This window comes from Ambystoma mexicanum, chromosome 1p, assembly GCF_040938575.1.
Source record: "Ambystoma mexicanum isolate Mex_15411 chromosome 1p, UKY_AmexF1_1, whole genome shotgun sequence".
NCBI lineage: Eukaryota > Metazoa > Chordata > Amphibia > Caudata > Ambystomatidae > Ambystoma > Ambystoma mexicanum.
In genome coordinates this window covers 532,268,592-532,295,491 of record NC_090921.1, presented here as the reverse complement: position 1 = coordinate 532,295,491, position 26,900 = coordinate 532,268,592, and the positions used below count along the sequence as shown (strand labels likewise).

At 47.5% G+C, this 26,900-nt stretch overlaps 1 protein-coding gene across 1 annotated transcript in view; it reads left to right on the top strand.

The window, feature by feature from the left end:
- The window catches only part of GIPC3 (GIPC PDZ domain containing family member 3), a 353,263-nt gene that overhangs the window by 133,695 nt on the left and 192,668 nt on the right, over positions 1 to 26,900 (top strand). The gene's annotated exons all lie outside the window — the stretch shown is intronic.

Genomic DNA, 26,900 nt, shown 5'->3' with positions numbered 1-26,900 from the left:
TTGCTGCCACCTGCAGACTACACCATCATCGAGATGGCATCCTTGGCTGCTGAACTGCCACTTGGTGCTGCACCTGCTTCAGCACCACCCCCACCCCCTCCACCACCACCACCTCCCCAAGGGCCTGAAGAGGGGAACAGGATTGAGGATGCAGAGGAGGAAGAAGAGGATGATGAGAATGAGGTAGAGGAAATCCCTACTACCCGCACTAGGCGTGAGTCTTGGGTGTGGCGCTTATTTACCATTCATGGGAATGGTCCTAAGGCTTGTGCGAACCGTGTTACCTGCAATGAGTGCAAAATGATACTCAGTCGCGGGAAGCACAGTAAGTACAGCTTTGGGACCGCTACTATGAAGCGACACCTGAGGTCATTTCACTCTGGGGCTATTCGCAGGGTTGTACCTTGCGAAGAACGTAGCAGGTTGATTTCCTCTACTTCATCCTCTGTTTCTGATCCTGTCACCACAAGGACCACCTCTGTGGGACAGCGTCTTCCTCAAGCTGCCTCACAGGCCATACAGAATGCTGATGACCCTTACCTTTCGAGGGTCACAATTGTATGTATGTACTGTGACACAGTACTCTGCAGGGGGGAGCGACTTCGGAGTGCTTTTGAGACTATCGTCTCAGAGCACGAGAAGACCTGCTCACTACCCAAATAAAACCCACTCTACATCTTCCTCTCTCAGCTCGCCCTTTCTTATCCCTGTGGTTGGTGTCCCCCCCTTTACACTCCTTTACCCTCCTCTCCTAGTGTGTCGTGTCTGAAAAACCAAAAAATATACAAAATTACAAAAATCAAAAAAGAATAAGGCTCTTTTCAGAGCCGCCTTACCCAGTTAATATAGAAGTGATAATAAATGAAGCAGGGCTCTTGGTATTTTTTAGAAGTCTGCGGACAGTTCGCGAACATTAAAAAAATTGGGTTGCTACTCCATCACAAACATTGTAATTTTCTCTGGAAAGAAGTGGTGGCTCTGAAAAGAGCCTTTGGGTGGTGTTTGTAAGTCAAAAATTGTAAATACTTAACATCTACTTCAAAATCGTTGTTGTAATTCCAAAAAAGGTTGCAATGCATTTTGTACATTTCTCAGAAAAATATGATTGCCAGCATAAGTAAGATGGACTCCATCTCTGCTAAAAATGTATGTACTACAAAACAAAATATTTTCATTGTGAAAAGAAGACATGCCAAAATCTCTTAGAAAGCCACAAACAGCCTTATTAACATTGCGCCTTGCTTTTTCCATTTGTGGACCAAATGAAGAAGAACAAAGCCACATTTGTCTCTGCGCAATCCGTGAAAATATCACTTGAGAATTAGGAAACATGTCCATAACCTTCCTAAGTCCTTCTTTCATAGCAAATTCCAAAAAAATTCCAGTCACATGTCCTAAACTGTTCTCTCCACAATGAATTACAATTATGTCTGGATGTTGCTCTGTCTCCAAAGTAGCACAGAGAGGTAGCAAGTCCAACCACTTCATTCCACGTACTCCATGCCAGTGTACTTCCACATGTGGGAATCCAAGATCTACAGCTACTCCACAGCTTTCTGCATGCACCTTCAACCAATGTATCCACAAATCTCCTAAAATCCAAACAACCTGTTTTCTGAAACACAAAGCCATAGCTATCTTTTGTTCTCTCAGCAAAAAGAGTATCTGAGAAAATCTCTCCTGGCACAACACACCCACCAAACTTTCCTGACCAATCCCTTTCAGTGCTTATTCTCATTTGCATGACTTCTGAACCTAAAAATCCCCGGATGTAACTCCCGATGTCCGCGAACTACCGCCATGTCCGCGTAACATGAACAGCCCTTCTACCATTTCCACTACACTCTCTCCGCCATTCCCTCATTGGATGTACCTCAAAAATCACATGACCATGCACCAATCACATTCAAGACCTCTACATCTAACTGCATTATCATAGATCAGCACTGCAAATGTACTCTGAATCTCTCTGAGTACAAGTGTCATATCATTGGCAAGCAGCATCTACCAGAAATACTGTGCAAGTCTTCAAGATTTCTACTTGCAGCTCCATGCATATCCATATGCATGAACACAAACTTCAGGTATGCATATTTTCTGTATAGTAGATGAACACATTTTCAAACAGACTTTTACCTTGTAAAATCTGTAAAATTAATTTACTGTACTTTTTTCAATTTCCTAAAATCAACTATCACTTATAAACCTTTATACTTTTTACTTTCTTTATACACACACACTCAAATCATGTTAAACTAACATTTTTTAAATGAAATATATAGACCACATATATTCAAACAAAATTGCATGCAAACACAATCTATGTTTAAACCTTTATAAAAATACTTATACAATTTCATATTTTTTGTTTTTATTTATTTATTTACTTAATTACTTTAAATTAGACATGACATTGAGGCGCTATTACCTAGAACAGTTTACTTACCGAAATAGTGGTATTCACTAATATATTATAAATTTCACAAGACATAGTAAAGATATTTTTTTTTGCTACAGTTAGTCATTCAATACAATTTGTTCATTAAGAACATATCATATGTACTGAACTGATGCAATGTATCTTATGTAAATAAATTAGTTTAATGGTTTTACAGAAGGCACTGAGGATTTCAATTAAAAAAATCAATATCTAAATTAAAAACAGTGCTATATACAAACAAAGTTACTTATTTGAAGCTTTTACAATTGCAGTGAAGACCAGTTTCCTGAAAAGAAGCAGCCGAATTCGAAGAAGAAAGAAAAACTAAGAAGTTACCTGTTAATTTAAAAAAAAAGTAAGTAAAATATCACCATAATATTTGTATTATTAATCAAATATACTATAACATTAATACGAGCTATTTCGGTTTCTAAAAATAGAGATTTTGTACCATTTTGTCCAAAGATTTCCGTGTCTTAAACAGCGATTTACAGCCAGAATGGCCCAAAAATTTCTATTTTTGGACACACAAATTACCCAACTGAACCACTACAATTTTCATATTATAGAACAAACAACTGTTTTAATTGTATACATTAGATTTACTATTTGTACTTTTCCACACCACTAGCTTACTTTTTTTTTGTCTTCTGAACCCCAGTTTAGTAACACATAAATTCAAGAATACCTATCCCTACTAGTTTTAGTTCCCAATGCACAATCACACACCATTACACACATCTTTATCATCTTACTCAAACACTCATGCACACAGCACACATACATTCCAGAACACCCCAACCCATATCTTCTTTATTTTTTTCAACAGACCCTAAAGAATGCCTACCAAAAGTCAAGTCCGTAGAAAGCAACGCAAAAGTAGAGCAAATGAAAATAAAGGTGTCCAACATAAGCATCCATCTCTAGCAGAATTTGTAAAAAAGGTTGAAACAAAACAGCTAATACAATCATTTAGTGAAACACAAAAAGTTTCAAGTACAACAACTTCGCTTCCTCTATCAAAATGTAAAACAAACCAAAAAACAATTAACAGAAAATCAGCTATCAGTACAGATAAAACTACTTCTTCAAATTTTAATATAGTGCAAAGTAAGCATACCAAGAAAAGTATTTTAGCCAAAATATACCGACACAAAGTCCTTCAAAATCTTATAAAAACAGGAGAGAAATCAGGTTCAAAGCTTAAAACCTATCGTAGGAAATTAATCTTAGAAGCATTGATGGACAGTGCAATTCTTCTCAAAAGAAATTTATTTATTTTACTGTTAAACAAAATGAAACCACTAACAAAACTAGTAACTAAATTACAAAAAAGACTTCTCAATAAGCGAAATATCAACAGAAAGAACTTCTTAAGTATCAGCGGAGGTGAATGGAATCACACTACAAGCACAGAACCATATTTTAATGAAGAAGCGTACAAACAAAAGCAAACAAAGACAATTGCCATACATAGCAGTGGTCGAGGTTATGAAAAAGTGAATAATACCATAATGGAACAAGAAGTACTTCTTACAAAAATATGCCCTGAAAACTTAGAATTACCCCTCCATTCAACTGAATCAGAACGTCTAGTGTACAAATGGCCATGCACGTCAATGTGTAACATTCCCAAACAATGTTTCAAATCTTTACGCCAATTCCTCAATAAATATGTAAAAAGCAAAGACAAAATCAAAATTAAATTACTGCAAAATATAGATACCTGTCCAGTGCGCAAGTACACAGGACTACAAGGACATTCATTGGCCTGCATTACAGGACCTACTTGTAAAACCACTTTCCATGATATCAAAAGGATATCAACACATCATTCAACTATAAGAAATGTAGTTTATAAACTGTACTATGCTAAAAGTCCTGCTTTAGCACTAGCAAAGTTAAATAACATCCTTCTACATGGTACAGCAAAAGACCTACTTGAAGAAATTCACTATATCCAGAAAAAATATTTTGGAAGTGAAAGCCATTTACAGAATGAAATAGCTTTAAACCAATTAAGCAACAATTCTACACATGGCAACCTTTTGCTAAACACATACAAAAAAGAAATACTAAAATTTAAAAGTACATCAGCTGAAGTACCAAACCATGTATGTGTATGTTGCCGTAGAATTTTTTATAAAAGTAACACAAAAACTGTGGACCTATCATACAAAATAGAAGACATTGAAGATTCTAAATGGTTTGAATTAGCTCTCTACCTTGTAGCGGAAAACAAATATGAAATAATGAGCCCTTAATACTTTGCAGTTATTGCACTACAAAACTTGACAACAACCAAACTCCTTCACGTTCTATCCCAAATAATTTGGAATTATACCCAGTACCAAAACCTCTACAACAACTTAATTTATATGAGAGCATCATAATTCAAACAGTACACCCATTTCAAGCAATAATATGCCTTCAACCAAAAACAGCAAAATTACCTCCCTCTGAATTGGTAAAAGGCATTTGTGGAAAAGTAGTTTATTTACCATTAAATCTAAAAGAAAATGTGCATACTCTAGGAGTGCAACGTCCAATGCAGCAATCTTTATTTATATTAGTAAATGGAGTACCTACAAAAGACAAAAAAAGATGGCAACAGCTGGTAGATTTATATAAAGTTAGACAAGCCTTCCAATATCTTAAAGAGAATAATGAATATTACAAAGAAATTGATATTGAAGAAAACTTGAAAGATACAACTGGAATAATTCAAGAAACACAAGAAGCTGGTCAATTTGAGCTACTAGATCCTGCTACAATATCAAATACTTTAGACCATCATACAATTCATCCTTTGCACTGTAATGACACCGTACAAGATGTACTGGAAACTTACCAAATGCGTCAAACAAAAGGATCGCCAATCAGTATATGGGAAAAAAGTATAGAAGCACGTGCTTTTCCTCTACTCTTTCCTACTGGCAAAGGAGGAGGGTATGATGATAGACCTATTCAAATATCAGCTTCAGAATACCGCTCATTACGGATGTATTCTGAAGATCCCAGATTTAGACAAAATGTGGAATACATATTCCACCTACTCTTTGAAAGTGAACTAGCAACTTTATGTTACGGAGTTGCACACATATTAAAATCAGGATAACACTTTCAAAATATGACAGCTACACAATTATTAGAGAAAGTGCAACAAAAGGATGAGGTTTTACAATCAAATATTACAAATCTATTAGCAAATATGCGTGGAACTAAAGAGTACTGGTTTCGACGTCATGGAGATGTACGTTGTATGATCAGAAACCTTAGCCCACCCACTTGGTTTGTTACATTAAGTTGTGCAGAATATGCATGGGCAGATTTACATGATTTACTATGCATATCAAATAAAAACAAAACAAACATAGATATTCTAACACCTGGAGAACTTTGTTCTTTGGATCCTGTTAATGTTTCAAGATATTTTCACCATCGCTTCATTGCTATGCTACATTTTATTTGTAATAAAACTGTTCCTCCCCTTGGAGAAGTGCAACACTTCTTTTGGAGAAAAGAATACCAAGCCAGAGGAGCACCACATATCCACATGCTTTTATGGATTAAAGATGCTCCTAAATTTGGTCAAGACAGTGATGCCAATGTTTTACAGTTTATTGAAAAATATGTCACTTGTGAAATTCCATCAGAAGCCACAAATAGTGATCTTCGTGCACAAATTTTACAATTTCAAAGACACAAATGTGGAAAATATTGTCATCGCAAATACAAAAACAAAGGCAAATACTACACCAAATGCCGATTTGGTTTCCCTAGACCAGTTACAAATACAGGTCAAGTAAACAACCTCATGTCTTCAGTTAGACATAGTGTTAAAGGTAAGTCACCTAAAAATACATATTACATAAAAAGAAAAGAAGAAGAAAAATATATCAATGATTATAATGCAATCATTGCCCACTTATGGAATGCAAACATAGATGTGCAGTACATTGCAGACAATTCTACTGCAGTTGCACGATATGTCACAGCAAACTTAACTAAATCAGAAAGGACAGAGCTCCAAGACCTCTGGAATGTCCTGTCATCAGATAAAACATTATCTCAGAAATTATACAGCTTGGGCATAAAAATGCTCACCCATAGAGAATGTGGATCTTATGAAGCAGCTGATCGTTTAACTGGTACTTCATTGTATGGTAAATCTGAAAATATAGTATGGCTAAGTCTTGGTCCAGCTAAATCTAGAAAAGAGTTCTAAAATCATATGAAGATATAGAAACAATAGCCAAACATGATCCCAACAGCCAAGACATTTTAAAAAACAATTTATTGGACACATACTACCCAAACAGAAGTAATACTTTGGAAAACATGTGTCTATACCAAATAGCCCAAAACTACACATACAAAAATAATATGAAACCTGATGAAAAAAAAAGGTAAATATAGAGTTACAGACTGTGAAGGCAGCTTAGTTAAACTCACTAAACCAAATTTAATTAATCATATCAAATTGTCATTGAAGACTCCTCAACATAAAGAAGTATATTACATGTCCCTGCTACAACTCTTCAAACCATGGAGAAAAGAAGAACAATTACTAGATAACTATGACTCATATCAGGATGCTTTCAAAGCAAATGAAAGCACTATAACTGATGTACAACTTTACACAGTACAAAACAATGTTGCACAATGAACAGCAACATGAAGAAGAACTCCAAGCCCAACTAGATAAGGATACTCCTGACAGTAGTCAGCCTTCTGTAACAGGAAGCCAAGAACCACTGGGAGAACCACTAATAACAAATGAGGCAGAATAAGCTATGATAGAAGTAGAAAACACCATATGTCAGTATCAAGATAAGGAAGACTTAACTATACTACAATCAACACTAAACAATGAGCAAAGTAGCATTTTTCAAGAAGTAACAAAACAAATTGCACATGGTGTAAAACATGAAAATAAAGAATGTTCCTGCCATAATTATAAACCTATACTACTGTACGTCAGTGGTGAAGCTGGTTGTGGCAAAACATTCCTAATCAAAATCATTAGTAAGTTCCTTCAACAATTGACAAACAACAAACTGTCAGCTGTTGTCACTGCCCCCACAGGTTTAGCTGCCTACAACATAGGTGGTGTTACATTACAACGATTACTACTATTACCAGTAGAACACCAGAACAAATTAGACTATTACAAACTTTCTGCAGAAGCTGCAATAGAATTACGCAGAGTATTGAAACAAATGCAAATGCTACTAATAGATGAAGTGAGCATGGTCTCCAACCTGATGTTAGCTTTGATTCACCTCAGATTACAAGAAGTACTCAAAACAGACTATGAAGTGCTCTTTGCAGGAAAACACATTATTGTTTTTGGAGATCTGCTTCAATTAACACCAGTAAAAGGTGAACCTATTTTTAAAACATTAGGGCACAAACTCTGCCGTAAAACTGTTGGCAGCATTGGAAATGTCAACCTTTGGCAACATTTCCAATACAGAGAATTAAGAGAAAACATGCGCCAATCTGCAGATCTAACTTATGCCAACATTTTAAAAACTTTGAGAGTTTGTATACTTTCTAAAGAAGCAGAAGCAACATTGAAAACCCGGCACATTAATGCACTTTATGGCGATAATGCATGTGCTACAGATGTTATGGAACAATTAGCCCACAAAAATGTCAATTGTAAGGCCTTAATGCCAACTCTTGCAAGCTGTCTCAAATTCAATGAAATAATGTTAAGTAAAGAAATGCAACCAATAATGGAAATTAGCGCCACAGACAAACTAGATGTACATGGTATGACACTACCCATGTGTGACCAAGCCACAACAAGACTAAATAATTTAGAAAAATTAATCTCAAACACAGCAGGCTTAGAAAAGATGTTAAAATTATCCTTAAATTGCAGAGTAATGCTTAAACGTAACCTTGACGTGGACCAAGGACTAGTTAATGGAGCACTGGGTACAGTTGTTGGCTTTCAAACATACCCACGTGACAACAAAATTCAGTTTGTCAATATACTCTTTGACAAACTTTCAGAAGTAAAACGGATAGGACGCTCAACAGCTAGATTCCTTCTCTTCAAAGATATGTATGTACGCAGAGAACAATTTTCTCTAACTCTTGCATACGCAGTCACGATTCATAAATCACAAGGTCTTACCCTAGACAAAGCAATGATAGATATTGGTAACACAGTCTTTAAAGAAGGCATTAGCTACGTAGCACTATCACGCTTACGTACACTTGACGGTCTATTTCTAATCAACTTTGATGCAAGTAAAGTAAACGCTGATATTCCCTGCATTTTAGAATATAATAGACTTCGCTCACTATACACTCCCCATCTAAACACATATTCTGTTCCACAAAAACTAAAACGTTGTAAAAGAAAACTAAATCAAACAGAAATGCAACAGGACGTCACTGCAAATCCTCCAAAGAGAGTAAAAGAAACGAATACTTCATCAAGTACCACAAACAAAAAAGAATCAATTAGAGAAAGTAAACCAGGTACTTCTTTAAAGAAGGAAGAAAAACTCCAAAAAAAGCAGTTAGATACAGAACTACCTGGACCATTTAAATTCTCAAATATAGTTGGTGTAAGTTGCTATGCAAATGTAGCAATGAATATTCTATTTCAATTACCACCAATTGTTGACAACATTTACTTACACAGTACAGACCCATTGTGTTTGCAAATGTTAGTACTTCACAGAAATGCAGCAAATAATCCTGACAACACATATACAGGCCGATTCATGTAATTCCTCCCAAAAGTGTCGCACGCGGCTGGCGCACAGTGTGCCCGTGCGAATGTCTGCGCCAGCCTCGTGCGATAAAATCAATTTCCGCGTACAGCGTATTCATGGATTCCCACCTCCAAAAGCAGACGTGGCGCAGAGTGGCGCAGCGACCCTGCATCAGCGCCAGTTACGCCCCCAAGAACGCCCTCGCGCAAGGAAAAGCCATCAAGATCGCAAAACCATCGCAAAGGGCTGCGCCTGCGAGAAGTATTACACGCGAATGGCCTGGGTGCGTGTATTTCAGGGGTGCGCGAGAAGTCCCACACGCGAATGGCCTGGGTGCGTGTATTTCAGGGGTGCGCGAGAAGTATTACACGCGAATGGCCTGGGTGTGTATTGCAGGGGTGCGCGAGAAGTTCCACACGCGATTGGCCTGGGCGCGTGTATTTCAGGGGCTCGTGGGTGGTTTCACACGCGATCAGGCCTGGGGGAGCGTGTGCGTGTATTTCAGGAGTGCGCGAGAAGTTCCACACGCGATTGGCCTGGGCGCGTGTATTTCAGGGGCTCGCGGGTGGTTTCACACGCGATCGGGCCTGGGGGAGCGTGTGCATGTATTTCAGGGGCTCGCGGGTGGTTTCACACGCGATCGGGCCTGGGGGAGCGTGTGCGTGTATTCCAGGGGTGCGTGAGAAGTTCCACACGCGATTGGCCTGGGCGCGTGTATTTCAGGGGCTTGCGGGTGGTTTCACACGCGATCGGGCCTGGGGGAGCGTGTGCGTGTATTTCAGGGGCTCGCGGGTGGTTTCACACGCGATCGGGCCTGGGGGAGCGTGTGCGCGAGAAGTTCCACACGCGATTGGCCTGGGTGCGTGTATTTCAGGGGCTCGCGGGTGGTTTCACACGCGATCGGGCCTGGGGGAGCGTGTGCGTGTATTTCAGGGGTGCGTGAGAAGTACCACACGCGATTGGGCTGGGTGCGGGTATTCCAGGGCTGCGCGGGAAGTTTTACACGCTCGCCTACAACACGTATTCATGGAAACGAACATGGCCAATCCGGAAACACGTACGCCAGCAGGAAGTAGGCGTACGTCCACCCGCACAGCATAAAAGTGCACGCAAACAACAAACAAGCTCAGACGCCAGGATGAACATTCCGTTCCTAGCAGCAGTGGCCGTGGGATACCGCAGGAGGAGGAGGAGGATAGTCAGGGCCAGAATTTTTACACCCAGAACCAGCCTTTTTGGGATGCCTGATGACCATGTGTATGGGAGGTACAGGTTTCCACCTCACATAATACTCGACCTGGTCAGTGAGTGGGAGGATGACCTCACATCAACCACCCTGTGCTCCCAAGCACTCAGCCCCCTGGAGAAGGTCCTCAATGTACTGCACTTCCTGGCCACTGGATCATTTCAGCGGACAAGTGCCATAGTGGGGGGGGTGTCACAGGCCACGCAGTCACGCTGCCTACACCAGGTCTTGGCCATCATCACTGCACGCCCATCAGTCCGCAGGCACATATACCTGCCCAGAACACCTGCCGAAAGGCAGGCTGTTGCGCAGGACTTCTACAGGGTGGCACAATTCCCCAAAGTGCTAGGTGCCATTGATTGCACCCATGTGGCTCTACGTCCCCCCAGGGCAACTGAGCACATCTATAGAAACCGCAAGCACTGGCATTCCATCAATGCCCAGGTAGTATGCGATGCCAAGGGAATCATCACCTCAGTATACGCCAACTATCCAGGCTCCACCCAAGACAGTTTCATCTACAGAATGTCTACCCTAAACCGGGACATAGAAGCTGGGCGGCATGGCGATACATGGCTGCTCGGTGAGTATAAATGCCACTGCGCATGCATGCATGTCAGATACTGAGTAATGTCACAACCCCACTGATGATACCCATCACCACCTCCCCAGGGGACAGTGCCTACCCTCTCAGCACCCACATGATGACGCCAATTCGGAACCCCACCACGCCGCCCAGGTAAGATACAACACAGCCCACATTGCAACCCGGGGCATCGTGGAGCGCACATTCGGAGTGCTCAAGTCACGCTTCCGCTCCCTTGACCGTTCTGGCGGGCAGCTGTTATACGCTCCCCCAGTAGTGTGCAGGATCATAGTGGCAGCATGTGTCCTGCACAACGTTGCAACACGCCGGGGCCTGGCCGTGGACATGGTGGTGCCCCCACATCCCCAACCACATGCATGCCCACTGCGCATGGGAGGGGAAAGGGCACGGGGTGAGGCAGCCCGTACGCAGCTCTTGGCTAATTACTTCACATAAAATCACACCCCTGTGGAGTGCACACAGCCCTGGCACATACCAGCTGACAATCAATGATGATTGTTACTGACAATTATGATGTGTCAATGGACAGTCAACTGTCACAACCATACCAGCCTGAGATTGTACATCTGGAAGTGTTCCATTGTGTGCTTCCCAAACTACACAAACAGCACCAATGCTGTGTTCAAAAGACACACTTCTATGCTGCTGAAATCATTACATCCTTGCAAGACACAACATGACAACAGTGCCATGTCACCCAACCCCTCCCCAGCACCGCCACCCAACACACCATGGCATGACATGCCATGTGAGAGCAAACAAAGTCATCCCCCAAACATGACACGTGTCACAAAGTACAGCGTCCCTAATGGAAACTGGCCACACACAATATGCCCACATGAATGTAGAAACAACAACACACATGACCAAATACTTACCACAATACAATCGACATAGCATAAACATGACAGTACTAAGGCAAAGGATACGTAGTCTTACAACATGAGAATGCCAGCACATCCACCACCTCCAACTGTACAGTGTTGTTGCCACGCACATCTGGAAGTCCACTGCTCACAACATGAGCCCCATCTCCAAAGTGGACGGCCTTGTGAAGACATGAGGAATGAACCTGCAAATCAGGAGGGAGACATGGATGCACAAGCACACATCAATACACCATGCAGTGCACAATACAACAATATGCACTAGGAATGTATACACAGTATTGACTACAGACTGCCCACACAGCTCATGGGAGTCCAACGTCACTGTGTAATTCACTGTCACCTGGGCACACCCTTTGCAAGCCAATGGAAACGGGAAGCAGGAGGGGTGTGTGTCTCACTGACCCAAGCATCTAACCCAAACTCAGGACAAGCCTGCATGTGCCCAGCCGGAATACAGTGGATGCCCACGGGAGCCACACAAGGCAACACACTGCAACAAAAAATCAAAAATCAAAAATCAAAATCAAAAATCAAAAATGGCCATGTGTGGGCCAGGGGAGGTGGGGGAGGCCACCCAGGAGGTCTGAGGACAGGGTGCCCACCAACAGTCACCTGCGTGAATGTTGCGAAAAAAAAACACCTCCATGGGCTCATGGCCTGCACGGCTACTAAATAGTGGGAGATTCACTGCTGGATTCGATCTCCTCAACCTCTGCTGCTGCTGCCACAGGAGGTGGTGGTGCCATGGGAGGCAGCCAACGCAATGCCCTAGTTTGGTCCTCCATGGCAGCAAGCATGCGGGCCTGGAAGGCCTCGTTCTGGAGGGATATGGTGCGGAGATCCCCATGCAACACCCGACGTGTTGCCCGGACCTCCGCCCGAGTTGCCTGCATCTCTGCTGAGAGCGTACGGGTGACGCGCTCCAGCAGCTGTTCCGTCCTGGTGACAGTGGAAGCCTCAATGTCCACAAGAGTCTGCCTGAGGTGCCGGACCTCTCCCCTCAGGGCTTCCCTCTGTCCCTGGGCATCTATTGAAATTGATTCCCTCAGATTGTCCAGGGCCGCCTGTCTGTCCCTGTTGGACGCCAACATGTCCTCCCTGACTGATTGGCAAATGGAGTCTGTTGCCTGCTGTAGTAGCTCTATCTGCCTTTCTGGGGGGACATTGGAAGTGGCCACCCTCTCCATGGCCTGAGCAATCATTTCGGATGATGCTGCCTGTTGGTTGGCCATACCGTAAATGGATTGCTCCCATGCGGTATTGCCTGGTGGCGGACGGCCACCGCGTTGGCGGGCACCACACCTGTCTGGGGCAAGGCGAACTGTGCCTTGCTGTGTCGGCACTGCCTGAGACTGCAGGACTTCATTTCCCCTCTGAACTGCTGGCCCAGGAACAGGATCAGATGTTGCGGAGTGTAGCCCTGCATCCGTAACCACCACAGGCGCACCTACCAACACTGACATCCCCATAGTGGGCTCTACCCCTGGCGCAGGTGGGTCGGACAGAACAGTATCCCTTCCATGAACACATACCTGCGAATCCACATAGGCCTCATCCGAATCAACACCTGAAAAGAGTTCTGGGGAGGTGCAGCCAGGGACACCCCGGGACAGTATGGCCTGCAGCAAGAGAGGGTTCTCCCCCACCACCAAACCACGTCCCCCACTGGTGCCTGGTCGTGCTTCAGATCCCTCCTGGCCCTGCACCATCTCCTCTCCCTCAACAGCATCAGGTGCGTCATCCTCTGCAAAAACAAGAAAGACAAAAAATGGAAACAGGCATTAGCACCATGGCACGCTATTAGGCCAGACAAGCCACAGTACCAGTACTTGATTTACACATGTCCCACATGACTATAACCCTCCCATGCATGCACTGTCCATGAGTTGGAAGGGGAGGAAAATGTCAGACACTGATGACACCAAGATGGGAGAGCAACACATCAGCTGCATGCTGGCTAGCAGTGCCATCACACATTGGCCTGTGAGTGGCATGTCCAATACACATACATGACACATGCCATCGCACAGATGGCATGTACCATGGGCATGACATATATGTGACAATGGGGCAGAGTGATGTGCAGTAGAACCAGGTGAATTCCTACAATCAGCCTGAATGAACACAGCTTAATACGGAACAATGTGGTAGCAAGATGCCCCTTCAAGGGCAACTGGCGCAATGTAGTGCAAAACGCCTACTGTGGCCAGAAGGGACACTGTAATACCCAAATCCCGGGGCACAGAATGCATTGGATGAAGCACATGGGTGGGACAAAATACTCAGGCACACACACCCTGACCTGGCACTCAACCGAATCCCCTCCCACAAACTACATACACATGGATCACACACACATGCATGTGCACTCACCGGACAATGCCTCGTAATCTGGCAGTTCTCCCACACCTTGGATCTGCTCCTCTGTGACGTAGGTCTCAGCAACATGCTCATGTAGAGTGAGTTCTATGTCCTCTTGTGGAGACCCACCTCCAGTCACCAGAGTTGCGGCATGACTTGAGGCCAGCTTTTTCTTTGCCCTACGCTTAAGGTCGTTCCAGCGCTTGTAGCACTCAACAGCTGTGCGCCTCATAAACCCAAGGGCACTTATGCTGTCCGCGATGGACTGCCAGTGTGCCTGACGTCGAGCAGGTGTAATCCTACACCCTGAAGTGACCAACATTTCGGCGTCATGTTCGGACACATACTGCACAAGTGCATTCAGTTCGGCATCATTGAAGCTAGGCTTCCTTGGCGTGCCGGACCGTGTAGCCGTGTCGGGGTCATCAGCCTGTACTGGAAGAGCACTCTTCCTCTTTCTTTTTGTGGGTGGTGGGGATCCGGAGTGCCCTACGCCGCTCTGGACACTAGAGGCAGGAGCACCGGTGGACTGTGTAGTAGTAGTGTGCGATGGCACACTGACCACATGACTATCTGCAGGCATTAGCTGAAGTGTGATTATGGCAGGAAGAACCTCAGTCTGATGTACCGGGACCAACACTGTCCTTGCTGGGGGAGTCAGAGCTGGGGTGGACGGAGCTGCAGCTGCCCCTGCAGCCTCCCCACCCCGCCTGCTCGGGGCAGCAGATGACATGGCTGCCCATGTACCACGTGGCCTGGTGACACTGGCTTGCGCCGCCACCCGTGGCCTAGACTTGGCGACCTGGAAGTCAGCCTGGGAGTCACCCTGTGCTAGGTCAGGTGCCACAACGGGCCGGTCCAACAAGGGCTGAGCAGGGATGGTGTCAGCCACGTTTCCCTCAACCATGGGGGGGATGTGTGTCCCTGACTGGTCCTCCACACGTGGGGGGCTTGGGGGAGTCTGCAAATCCTGGCCACAGCCCCTACCGCACCCACCACGCCCACCTCTTGAGGCTCAGCCACCTTTGCCACCCTTACCACTTGCTCGCCTCCCAGCCATGGCACTGATGGAGTTGTGCATATGGGAGTTGCAGTGGGCAATTGTCCTGGGCAATTGGGGGTCAAAGGGGTAGGGTACTAGATGGAATTCGTACCCAAGTGCTCTAGCAAGGCTGTATGTAACCCCTGGGGAAAGATGACGGGTCACGCAACGCACAGGCACCCCTAAAACAGAAAATGACGTGCACGCGACCCCTCGTAGACCACGTGCGTGGGAAAAGGAACCTGCACTACGCTGTGGCACCCAGGAACACAAAAATGAACGTATGCGTGTCACATGCAGCCTACAATGACCTCTGAAGGGGTACGCTACACACGGGGCTAGCACAGTTGGTAAATACGTGCGCGACTCACCGTCTGCCTGGGAAAAGAGCGTGAAAAATACGCGCGTGTGCGCGTTGGCAACACCCCCGCCAAAAGAAGAATTGTACACTGTCTGAGGAGACTGGACAAAAGGAGAAGTCAACGCTGTTTGAGGAAACAGGTCGAAAAGAAAATCAGAAAAATACTGACAGAGGTAACAGGGAGTACGAACTGGAAACGCTGTGAAGTAAATCGCGTGTGAACCGACAAGAAGTACAGATTTCACCCACTCGCTCTCCACGGGAAGCACGTACAAGGAAATGACGTACTACACGCACCTTTTAAACAGCACCACACTTCCAACGTCACTTCCGCGTATACGCACTGAGGCACTATCCTCCAATCACGCAGGCTGACACTCGGACGTGCAGTTTTTGGTCTTGTAACAATCCCCCGGGTACAGGGACACGCCCGCGCGTGTCACGTCACAGACGCGCCTGAGCTGTCAGGGCCTTTGGTCCAATGGAATTGCGTACACAGGCCAATCGTGTGTGTAAACACCCGCGAGCCCCTGAAATACACGTACCCCGCTCCCCCAGGCCCGATCGCGTGTAAAAACACCCGCGAGCCCCTGTAATACACGCGCCCAGGCCAATCACGTGTGAGAAGCTTCTCGCGCACCCCTGAAATACACGCGCCCAGGCCAATCGCGTGTGGAACTTCACGCGCACCCCTGAAATACACGCACATGCTCCGCCAGGCCCGATCGCGTGTGTAAACACCCGCGAGCCACTGGAATACACGTACCCCGCTCCCCCAGGCCCGATCGTGTGTAAAAACACCCGCGAGCCCCTGTAATACACGCGCCCAGGCCAATCGCGTGTGAGAAGCTTCTCGCGCACCTCTGAAATACACGCGCCCAGGCCAATCGCGTGTGGAACTTCACGCGCACCCCTGGAATTCACGCACACGCTCCCCCAGGCCCGATCGCGTGTGAAAACACCCGCGAGCCCCTGAAATACACGCGCCCAGGCCAATCGCGTGTGAGAAGCTTCACGCGCACCCCTGAAATACACGCGCCCAGGCCAATCGCGTGTGGAACTTCACGCGCACCCCTGAAATTCACGCACACGCTCCCCCAGGCCTGATCGCGTGTGAAAACACCCGTGAGCCCCTGAAATACACGCGCCCAGGCCAATCGCGTGTGAGAAGCTTCTCGCGCACCCCTGAAATACACGCGCCCAGGCCAATCGCGTGTGGAACTTCACGCGCACCCCTGAAATTCACGCACACGCTCCCCCAGGCCCGATCGCGTGTGAAAACACCTGCGAGCCCCTGGAATACACGCGTCCAGGCCAATCGCATGTGAGAAGCTTCTCGCGCACCCCTGAAATACACGCGCCCAGGCCAATCGCGTGTGGAACTTCACGCGCACCCCTGAAATTCACACACACGCTCCCCCAGGCCCGATCGCGTGTGAAAACACCCGCGAGCCCCTGAAATACACGCGCCCAGGCCAATCGCGTGTGAGAAGCTTCTCACGCACCCCTGAAATACATGCGCCCAGGCCAATCGCGTGTGGAACTTCACGCGCACCCCTGAAATACACGCACACGCTCCCCCAGGCCCGATCGCGTGTGGGCCTTCTCGCGCGTGTAGGACTTTGGCGCACATTTTTTTCCTGCGCAGGGACGCTACCGCCTGCTTTCGTGTGGCGGACATGTATGGGCCTGTGCGCGTCTTTGGCCGTGCGCTGTTTTTCCCTATTCGATTCCATGAATACGTGTTGTAGGCGAGCGTGTGGGCGTTCTGCGCACTTGCCTCCTGTACTTCCCCCGTGACGCCCACATTTTCACGAGTTATTCCCCATTCTGCGTGTGACGCCCCGTGTTATGCCTACTTTTGTTATATGTGCCGCGCTATGTGCGAATTCGCTGTGGCCTTATCGCACGGTGTTCGTTGACCTGTGCGCCAGCGTGCCCCAGCGTGCCCGCGCACTTTCTCAGCACACATCCCACATTTCGCCCGTGCACGGACTTCCATGAATTGATGTGCGATGTTTTCTGTTCGATAATCGCAATTGCACTGCGATTTTCGCTGTTTCTCTGCGAATCGCACGTTTTTGCACGCGTGCCCTGTTTTTTCGGCGCACGTTGATTCCATGAATCGGCCTGATAGTGTTTTTGGAATAAGACGACAATTTGACTACTGTGCTGGAATGGTGAAATTCACTATAAACTCACAGGAAGATCCACAAGAATTTCTAATGTACTTACTACAAGTACTGGAAAACAAAAACATACCTATAAATGAAATCTTTCAGATTTCATACATGTGGAAACATACATGCACTCTCTGCAACAATGTGACACAAGAAGAAATCCCCAATGAACGCTTCATATATATATCAATACCAAATTGTGAATCCATTGCATTTCAGCAACTTGTACAAAATGCAAACCATGGTAGATTATGCTCTACCTGCAATTCAGATAATCGCTCCACGTTAGTAATACAAACACATAGTAAATACGTAATACTAATGCTTCTACGTTACAATGCAGATGGTACCAAAAACAACTGCAAGCTGACTGGATTCACACATGGTCAAATATCACTTGGTAAGAAAACCTTCACAACAATAGGTATAATCTACCACGCAGGAGCCACAACCAATTCAGGGCACTACACTGCATATATAAAAAAGAAATGTGGATGGTTTGAATGTAATGATAGTACCATTACTCTAAAGCAGAGATTACCAGCAAATCTTACAAATGTTTATTTGATGTTCTTAAACCAAAATTTGATAAATAAACTTTATTTAAACCTTTAAGTAAATTTGTGTTAAAAAATATAAACTGTTAGAATACTCCAAAAGCTATCTAACTGCTCAAAGATTCTACAACAACTAATCAGATAAATGAATACCACTAAATTAGACCAAAAAATACACAGTTAGAATACGCCAATTGGTATCTAACTGTCCCAAAATTATAAATTTGTGTTAAAATAATATAAACTGTTAGAATACTCAAAAAGCTATCTAACTGCTCAAAGATTCTACAACAACTAATCAGATAAATGAATACCACTAAATTAGACCAAAAAATACACAGTTAGAATACACCAATTGGTATCTAACTGTCCCAAAATTTAACAATATCCAAATAGATAAATCAAAACCACTAAAATATATTAAAAAAATAGACAGTTAGAATACGCCAATTGGTATCTAACTGCTCCAAAATTTTATAATATCAAAACAAATGAAGAATCTGTTACTGCTCCAAAAAAAATACAACAAAGCAAAGTATAAAGCATTAGCCAGAAACAACAAGTGAACACTGAAAACAAACAAACAAATAAACTGTAGCATAACAGAAAAAGTTTTTTCTTTTAATCCAACATGGATTTTTTTTTCTCCCACAGACCCAATGATTTTAGCAACAAATACAGAAACTGAGCAAATTGCACAGTACTCTGATTTGTACTCTACTAAATATGAGGGTCGAAAAAAATAAAAGTATATTGCTTATACAATGTAATAAGTCATTACAAAATACTAATACTAACATGCTATTTTCTTTTATCACAGAAATGAAGAAGAAAAACATGGACTCCCATTACTAGACCAAACAGTAAGTATACAATAATAAGGACAACCATAGCAGCATATCACATCCATAGTATCTAATACCTTTGTTCCTCATACATTTGTTTTTCACCCAAAGTTATAAGCAAATATGAATGTGATATGCTGCGGTGGTTGTTGCCAGGGCATAGAGTCTTGGGTGCATGGCCAAATGGCCATGCACCCAAGACTCTATGCCCTGGCAACAACCATCGCAGCATATCACATCCATAGAGTCAAACATTTCAACTATGATCTATGGGAAACGTTTACAGGCTAATTCATAGAATCCAGCGCACAAGTAGCGCACGCGGCTGGCGCACAGCGTGCGCCTGCGATAGTCTGCGCCAGGCACGTGCGCTAAAACAGATTTCCGCGCACAGCGTATTCATGGATTTCAAGCTCCCAAAACAGCCGTGGCGCAGAGAATCGCAGCGAGCCTGCAGCAGCGCCAGTAACGCCCCCAAGAACGCCCTCGCGCACGGAAAAGCCATCAAAAGCGCTAAATCATCGCTAAGGGCTGCGCTAACCCCGGACCACTTCACAGGGCAGGCAAACAAGGAAAGCAAAGCGGGCAATCTCCAAATCAGGAGTACGCGGGAAGTACTACACGCGACTAGGCAGGGAACGTGAATGACAGGGGTACGCGGGAATCATCACACGCGAACAGGCAGGGTGCGTGTATTACAGGGGTAGCGGGAAGTTCAACACGCGATGGTCCAGGGAACGTGTATTACAGGGGGACGCGTGAAGTAGAACACGCGATAGGCCAGGGAACGTGCATCACAGGGGTACGCGGGAATCATCACACGCGAACAGCCAGGGTGCGTGTATTACAGGGGTAGCGGGAAGTTCAACACGCGATGGGCCAGGGAACGTGTATTACAGGGGGACGCGTGAAGTAGAACACGCGATAGGCCAGGGAACGTGCATCACAGGGGTACGCGGGAATTATCACACGCGAACAGCCAGGGTGCGTGTATTACAGGGGTAGCGGGAAGTTCAACACGCGATGGGCCAGGGAACGTGTATTACAGGAGGACGCGTGAAGTAGAACACGCGATAGGCCAGGGAACGTGAATCACAGGGGTACGCGGGAATCATCACACGCGAACAGGCAGGGTGCGTGTATTACAGGGGTAGCGGGAAGTTCAACACGCGATGGGCCAGGGAACGTGTATTACAGGGGGACGCGTGAAGTAGAACACGCGATAGGCCAGGGAACGTACATCACAGGGGTCCGCGGGAATCATCACACGCGAACAGGCAGGGTGCGTGTATTACAGGGGTAGCGGGAAGTTCAACACGCGATTGGCCAGGGTACGTGTATCACAGGGGTGCGTGGGAATCATCACATGCGAATAGGCTGGGTGGGCCCCCACAGGTGTACCCTGTACACCCTCCCCGGCCCCTGCAGGCAGCCCACAAAACAGTGGACTACCCTGCACACCTGATCATGTCCCCCTGCACCCCCATCCACCAGGGGCACCCTCCACCAGGCCCCCACCCATGTCTCCCACCACCCCCACCCCCCAGCAGTGCAGGGGCACCTGCCATCAGGCCCCCATCCATGTCTCCCACCACCCCCAACCCCCATCCACCAGGGGCACCCTCCACCAGGCCCCCACCACCCCCACCCACCAGCACTGTGGGGCACGTGGCCAGCAGGCAGTCAGGCAGCAGCCGATGGCAGGTGGGAGCGTGCTCAGGGTTCTTGGGGACTTAAATTTTGCCTCCTGGCCAGGAGCGTGGTCTTTCGTGTTAGAACGCGTGGACAGCCTGATAGGGAGTGAATGTGCACCTGAAAACCCCCCACTCATCGCGCGAAAACCCGTCACCAGCATATGTGCGTCAATAGTTACCTGCACGTGCAGTGTCAAAGCGTGTGATTGGTGAAAAGTGAGGGACACGCAGGAGTGTCGAAGCGCGTGATTGGTGAAAAAGGATCCACATGCAGGATTGACAAAGCGTGTGATTGGTGAAAACTGAGCTACACGCTGGAGTGTCGAAGCGCGTGATTGGTGAAAAAGGATCCACATGCAGGAGTGACAAAGCGTGTGATTGGTGAAAAGATACCTACACGCAGGAGTGCCAAAGCGTGTGATTGGTGAAAATGGGCCAAGCACGTACACGCCGTAAGTGACGATGTACGTGTGGGCCTGTATAAAAGGTAGCGTTGAACACCATTTCCTTGTACGTGCTTTTCGTGGAGAGCGAGTGGGTGAATTCGGTACTTCTTGTCGTTTCACACGCGATTTACTTCACGGCGTTTCCAGTTCGTACTCCCTGTTACCTCTGACAGCTCTTTTCTCTTTTTCCTCTTGTACTGGTTTTCCTGGGCCTGTTCCCTCAAACAGTGTCCCCTTCTACAGTTGACCTGTCTCCTCAGACAGCGTACACCTCTTCTTTTGGCGGGGGTGTTGCCAACCAAAAGTGCTATTTTTTCACGCTCTTTTACCTGGCAGACGGTGAGTCACGCACGTATCTAACATCTGTGCTTGCCCCGTGTGTAGCCTACCCCTTCAGAGGTCAATCTAGGCCGCGTGTGACACGCATACGTTCATTGTGTTACTGGATGCCACAGCGTAGTGCAGGGTTTTCCATCAGCACACGTGGTCTAGGAGGGGTATTGTGCACTTTCCTTTACTTTTCTGGGGTGCCTGTGCGTTGCGTGACCCGTCATCTTTCCCCAGGGGTGTCATATAGCCTTGCCACTGCACTAGGGTACGAATACCATCTGGTACCCAACCCCTTTGACACCCAATTGCCCAGGACAATTGTGCACACCCACTCCCATACGCACAATACCATCAGTGCCATGGTTGGGAGGCGTGCAAGCCGTAAGGGTGGCAAAGGTGGCCGAGCCACACGTGGTGGCCGTGGAGGATCCAACAGGGGACGTGGTTGTGACTTGCAGGGCGCCCCTGTTCCCCCCAGTCTGGAGGAACAGTCAGGGACACCCATGCCCCCCCCCCCCCCCCCCCCCCCCGTTGAGAGTCATGTGGCTGATACCAACCCTGATCAGCCCATGTCGGACCAGGCCATTGTGGCACCAGACCTGTCCGAGGGTGATTCCATCGCTGACATCCAGGTCAGCAGGTCCACTGTACGTGCACCGGTGCACATTGGTGTCATCAGGGCACGCGCATCTATGCCAGATAGGTCATCTGCTGGCCCCCGTAGCCAGGGTGTGGCTCAATCCACCCCACCTCTCATACACCCTGCCAAGACTGTGTCGGTCCTAGTTCATGCACCTCAGATCAGGCCTGACCCCATCCCACTACCCCCAATGCCTGCACCTACTCCCATGCTGAGTGGGCAATCACACACACCCAGTACAGAGTCCACCACGGCTCCTGCCCCTAGTGTCCACAGCGGCGTAGGACACTCTGGATCCCCACCCCCTTCCAAGCGCAAGAGGAAGAGTGCACGTCCGGCACAGGCTGATGCCCCAGACACGGCTGCACAGTCCGGCCCATCAAGGAAGCCAAGCTTCACAGACGCCGAACTTAATGCACTTGTTCAGTATGTGTCAGATCATGATAGGGAAATGGTCATCGTTGCAGGGTCCAAGACCACACATGCCAGACGCCAGGCACACTGGCAGACCATTGCTGACAGAATAAGTGCCCTTGGAGTAGTGAGGCGCACAGCTAGTGATTGCCAGAAGCGCTGGAATGACCTTAAGCGCAGGGCAAAGGATAAGCTGGCCTCAAGTCATGCCGCAACCTTGGTGACTGGAGGTGGGTCCCCAGCACAGGATATAGAACTCACACCACACGAGTCTGTAGCTGGATCCTACGTCACCGAGGGACAACTCCAAGGTGTGGGAGACCTCCCTGATTACGAGGCATCATCCGGTGAGTGCACATGCATGTGTGTATCATCCCTGTGCATGTTGTGTGTGTGAAGCATTCATGTTGGGTGCCTGTCAAGGGGGTGTGTGGCAGAGTTGATAGTGGCACCCATGTGCCTCATCCAGTATGTTCAGTGCAACACCATCTGGCCACAGCACTATCCCTACTGGCAACAGTGCACATATGGGCCAACACCATGGAAGTTGCCCTTGATTAGTAATTTTGTCACTACATTGTTGCTCATACTCCCCTGTCTATTCATCTGATGTCTTACATACCATTCCTCTCCTTTCCCCCAGCCATTCAAGTATCATCTTCACATGCCTGACATGCAATGATACCACATGCTAATGCGTCCTCTGTATATATATGCCTACCAACATGCAGTCATAATGTGGATGTAGCCTTGAGATCCACCTCCTTCCTGTGTCCTTTGGTACCGTCTGGTTTCGAGCCCCATTCCCTCACACTCCATGCTGCTCTTCATGGTTCATCTTCCATGACTTCTACAGTTCAGACCATCGTGCCCTACGCACGACACCTGCTTGCCAAAAGTCAAATGAGGGCAGCCTGCCCTCCAATGCGACCCACCCTATTGCTGACCAGTGCATCTGAGCCTACTCTAAGCTAACTCTCACTGACATCTGCTCATACATGCCTTTGCCTGTCCCATAGACCCTTCACATGGTCCCTGTCCTCTCTCCTTGCTCCTCTTCCACCATCATAGGTGGGACCCGTTGGGGTGTACTCCTGGCCTCCTTCCAATCCTCAGATACCACTAATGATGTGCATGGTAATGGGAGCGTCTCAGTCCAAGGCCCTTAGGCCAACCTCAATCTCCTTGAGAAATGCTACCCACATCTCATCAACTTCCTTACCTCTCCTGCTGTCCCCCCTCCTCTCTCCTCATCAATCCTGCACTGCCTCCCTGCACCCTCCCATGAACCTTCTCCGCCTCCCACTCCAACTCCTACACATGCGGCACCTCTGATCTCTAGCACTCCCCGTAAGTCCTACAAGGCTGTCAACCTCCTCCACAATTACACTCCTTTCACTGCGGCTGCATCAGGCATTCCTCCGATAACTGTCACTTACATGAGGTTATGCACCTTGACATCCTTGGTCTCATGGAAACATGTCAGACGGCCAGCTCTGTCTGCATCCTTGACCCTCTCCTTGGCCCGCCACCACTGTGCAGGGGGTGTGTGCCCTTGGCTTCCCTGAGGGTATTCCTGCCACTGTCACACCTACTTAGACCTACTCCACTCTGGAATGGCTTGTGTGAGGTTACTGTCCACCACACCTTGACATTCCAAACAGTGCGTACTGTGTCTGGGAAAACTGGTCAAATGTACTACTTCCTTTCTGAGTGTCCTCACCTCTCCTCCTCACTCATGTCCCCAGACACAGAATTCCTCATCCTTGGTGCGGTACGCATCCACCTGCATGCCTGTTGACGCCCCCACGTGACCTTTCTGTGACCTCAGCAACTCCCTCTCACCCTCTAGACTCCCGTCTGTCCCTACTCATTCTGCAGGGCACACTCTTGATGCTCTGATCTCATCTGACTTTCCCCTCTCCGTCCATCTCTGCACTCCTCTCTCCTGGAGTGATCACATTCTCCTCTCCTCCCAGCTCACCCTCAACACCCCACAGGCAAAGCCACCCTCACCACTGTCACACACCTTCTTTGTATTCCGACCCATGAAGTGTGTGTCAGTCGAGGCTCATGCTGCCAAAATGTCCCCCCCATCCAGCTCCCCCTTAGGCTCACTCCCATCCTGACAGGGCCCACTCCATGCTCCACTCCATGTCAGGTACACTGGATGTCTTAGCCACGGTCATGACCACCTGTCTGAAGCCCCATGCCAATGCAGAGTCCTGGCATGACTCGGATCTTGGGAACCCAAACCACAGGTGCCGGGTGGCAGAGAGGGAATGTCCTGCATCACGGCCATCCTCTGGCAAACTGGCCTGCCACATGCTCCAAAGGCAATAGCGCCTCACCCTTCTCACCAAGATGAGATCCCCAATCCAAGGGCACATATCTGCGGCATGTGACAACTCTGCAGGACACATAGAAATCTGAAAGGACCTTGCCGAGCCAGAGGCAGTGTGTACCTCCCCTGTCCCCTCCGAGCCCACAGCACAGCATGATTGTCTCTGTACCCCTATAGGCCACCCCCCCAGCACTTGTCTGCGCCTAACACCATCTGCCCTTGACGTCAAGTCCTACTTACCTTGTACAGCACTTCCAGCCGCCACTCCCCCTTGCACTTCATTGTGCCACCCACCCCTGCACTTGCGTGACATGAATGACACCAGCACCAGTAGTATTGTTGACTGGCATCCCCTTCTGCCCCACCACCCCTCAGTGCTCCGCTGCACCTACAAACATTACTTGACCGGTGCTTCACGAATGCAAAATTATTCCGTTACAGGTGTTGGGGAGGTGGAATCACAATGTTTACTGCATTATGTTGATCTAGACAAGGCACTGTGCATCGTTGCCAATTTGGACTAGCAGATCCATGTACAACATGTATACTAATTGATGTGACGATGCAATGTCAGGACCAGAGTGGTTGAAATCCAAAAAAGTAGCCCTCCTCTCCCTCCTCACTTGGTGGCTATGTCACATGCCATGTGTGTGATGGCATGTGCCTTTGACATGGCAATCACCGCCCAATGTGTGATGGCAGTGCTAGGCATCAAGGTGAGCAGGCGTTGCTGTCCAATCAGTACATAGTATGCCCTGAGCCTCCCCTACAGACCCAGTGATGGTGAATGCATAGGAGGACTCCCAGTCATGTAGGACATGTGTCGTAGGACTACTGCCTATGTTGTTCATCAGCCCTTGTTGCATGCCATGGTGCTAATGCCTGTTTCCATTTTTCTCTTTCATGTCTTTGCAGGGGACGAAGCACTTGTTGATGCTGGGGATGTGGTGGTGGAGCTGTCCCAGGAGGGCAACCCGGGCCGACCTACCACAAGTGAGGGACGTGGTGTGTTTGTGGGTGAAAACCCACAAGTGCTGCAGGCCGTGCTGTCGAGGGGTGTCTCTGGGGGTTCCTCCCCCGAGCAGTATTCAGGTGTAGACTCGGAGGATGACACCTATGTGCAGTCGCAGGTGAGTGTTCTTGGGAGAGAATCTCCTCTGTCCGACCCACCTGCAGCCAGGCCATTGGCCTCAATGGGGATGTCAGTGTCGGCAGATCAGCCTCCGGTGGTTACGGATGCAGGGCCACACCACCCAATCTCTGATCCTGTTCCTGGGGCTGCAGATCAGAGAGGGAATGCAGTCCTGCAGCCTGAGGCCTTGCCGGCACAGCAAGGCGCAGTCCGCCTTGCCCCAGGCAGGTGTGGTGCCCGTCAACGTGGTGGCCGTATGCCACCTGGCAATACCGTATGGGAGCAATCCATCTACGGTATGGCCACCCAACAGGCAGCATCATCCGAGATGATTGCACAGGCCATGGATAGGGTGGCCACTTCCATTGTCCCCCCAGAAAGGCTGATGGAGCGACTGGAGCAGGCTACAGAGTCCATCTGCCAGGCACACAGGGAGGATATGTTGGCGTCCAACATGGACAGGCGGGCGGCACTGGCGACTCTGGGGGAATCACTTTCCATGGAGTCCCAGCGCCACAGGGAAGCCCTGAGGGAAGAACTCCGTCACCTCAGGTCGACCCTGTTAGAGCTTGAGGCTTCATCCCATAGAAGGACAGAGGAGCAGCTGGAGCGTCTGACACGGACGCTCTCG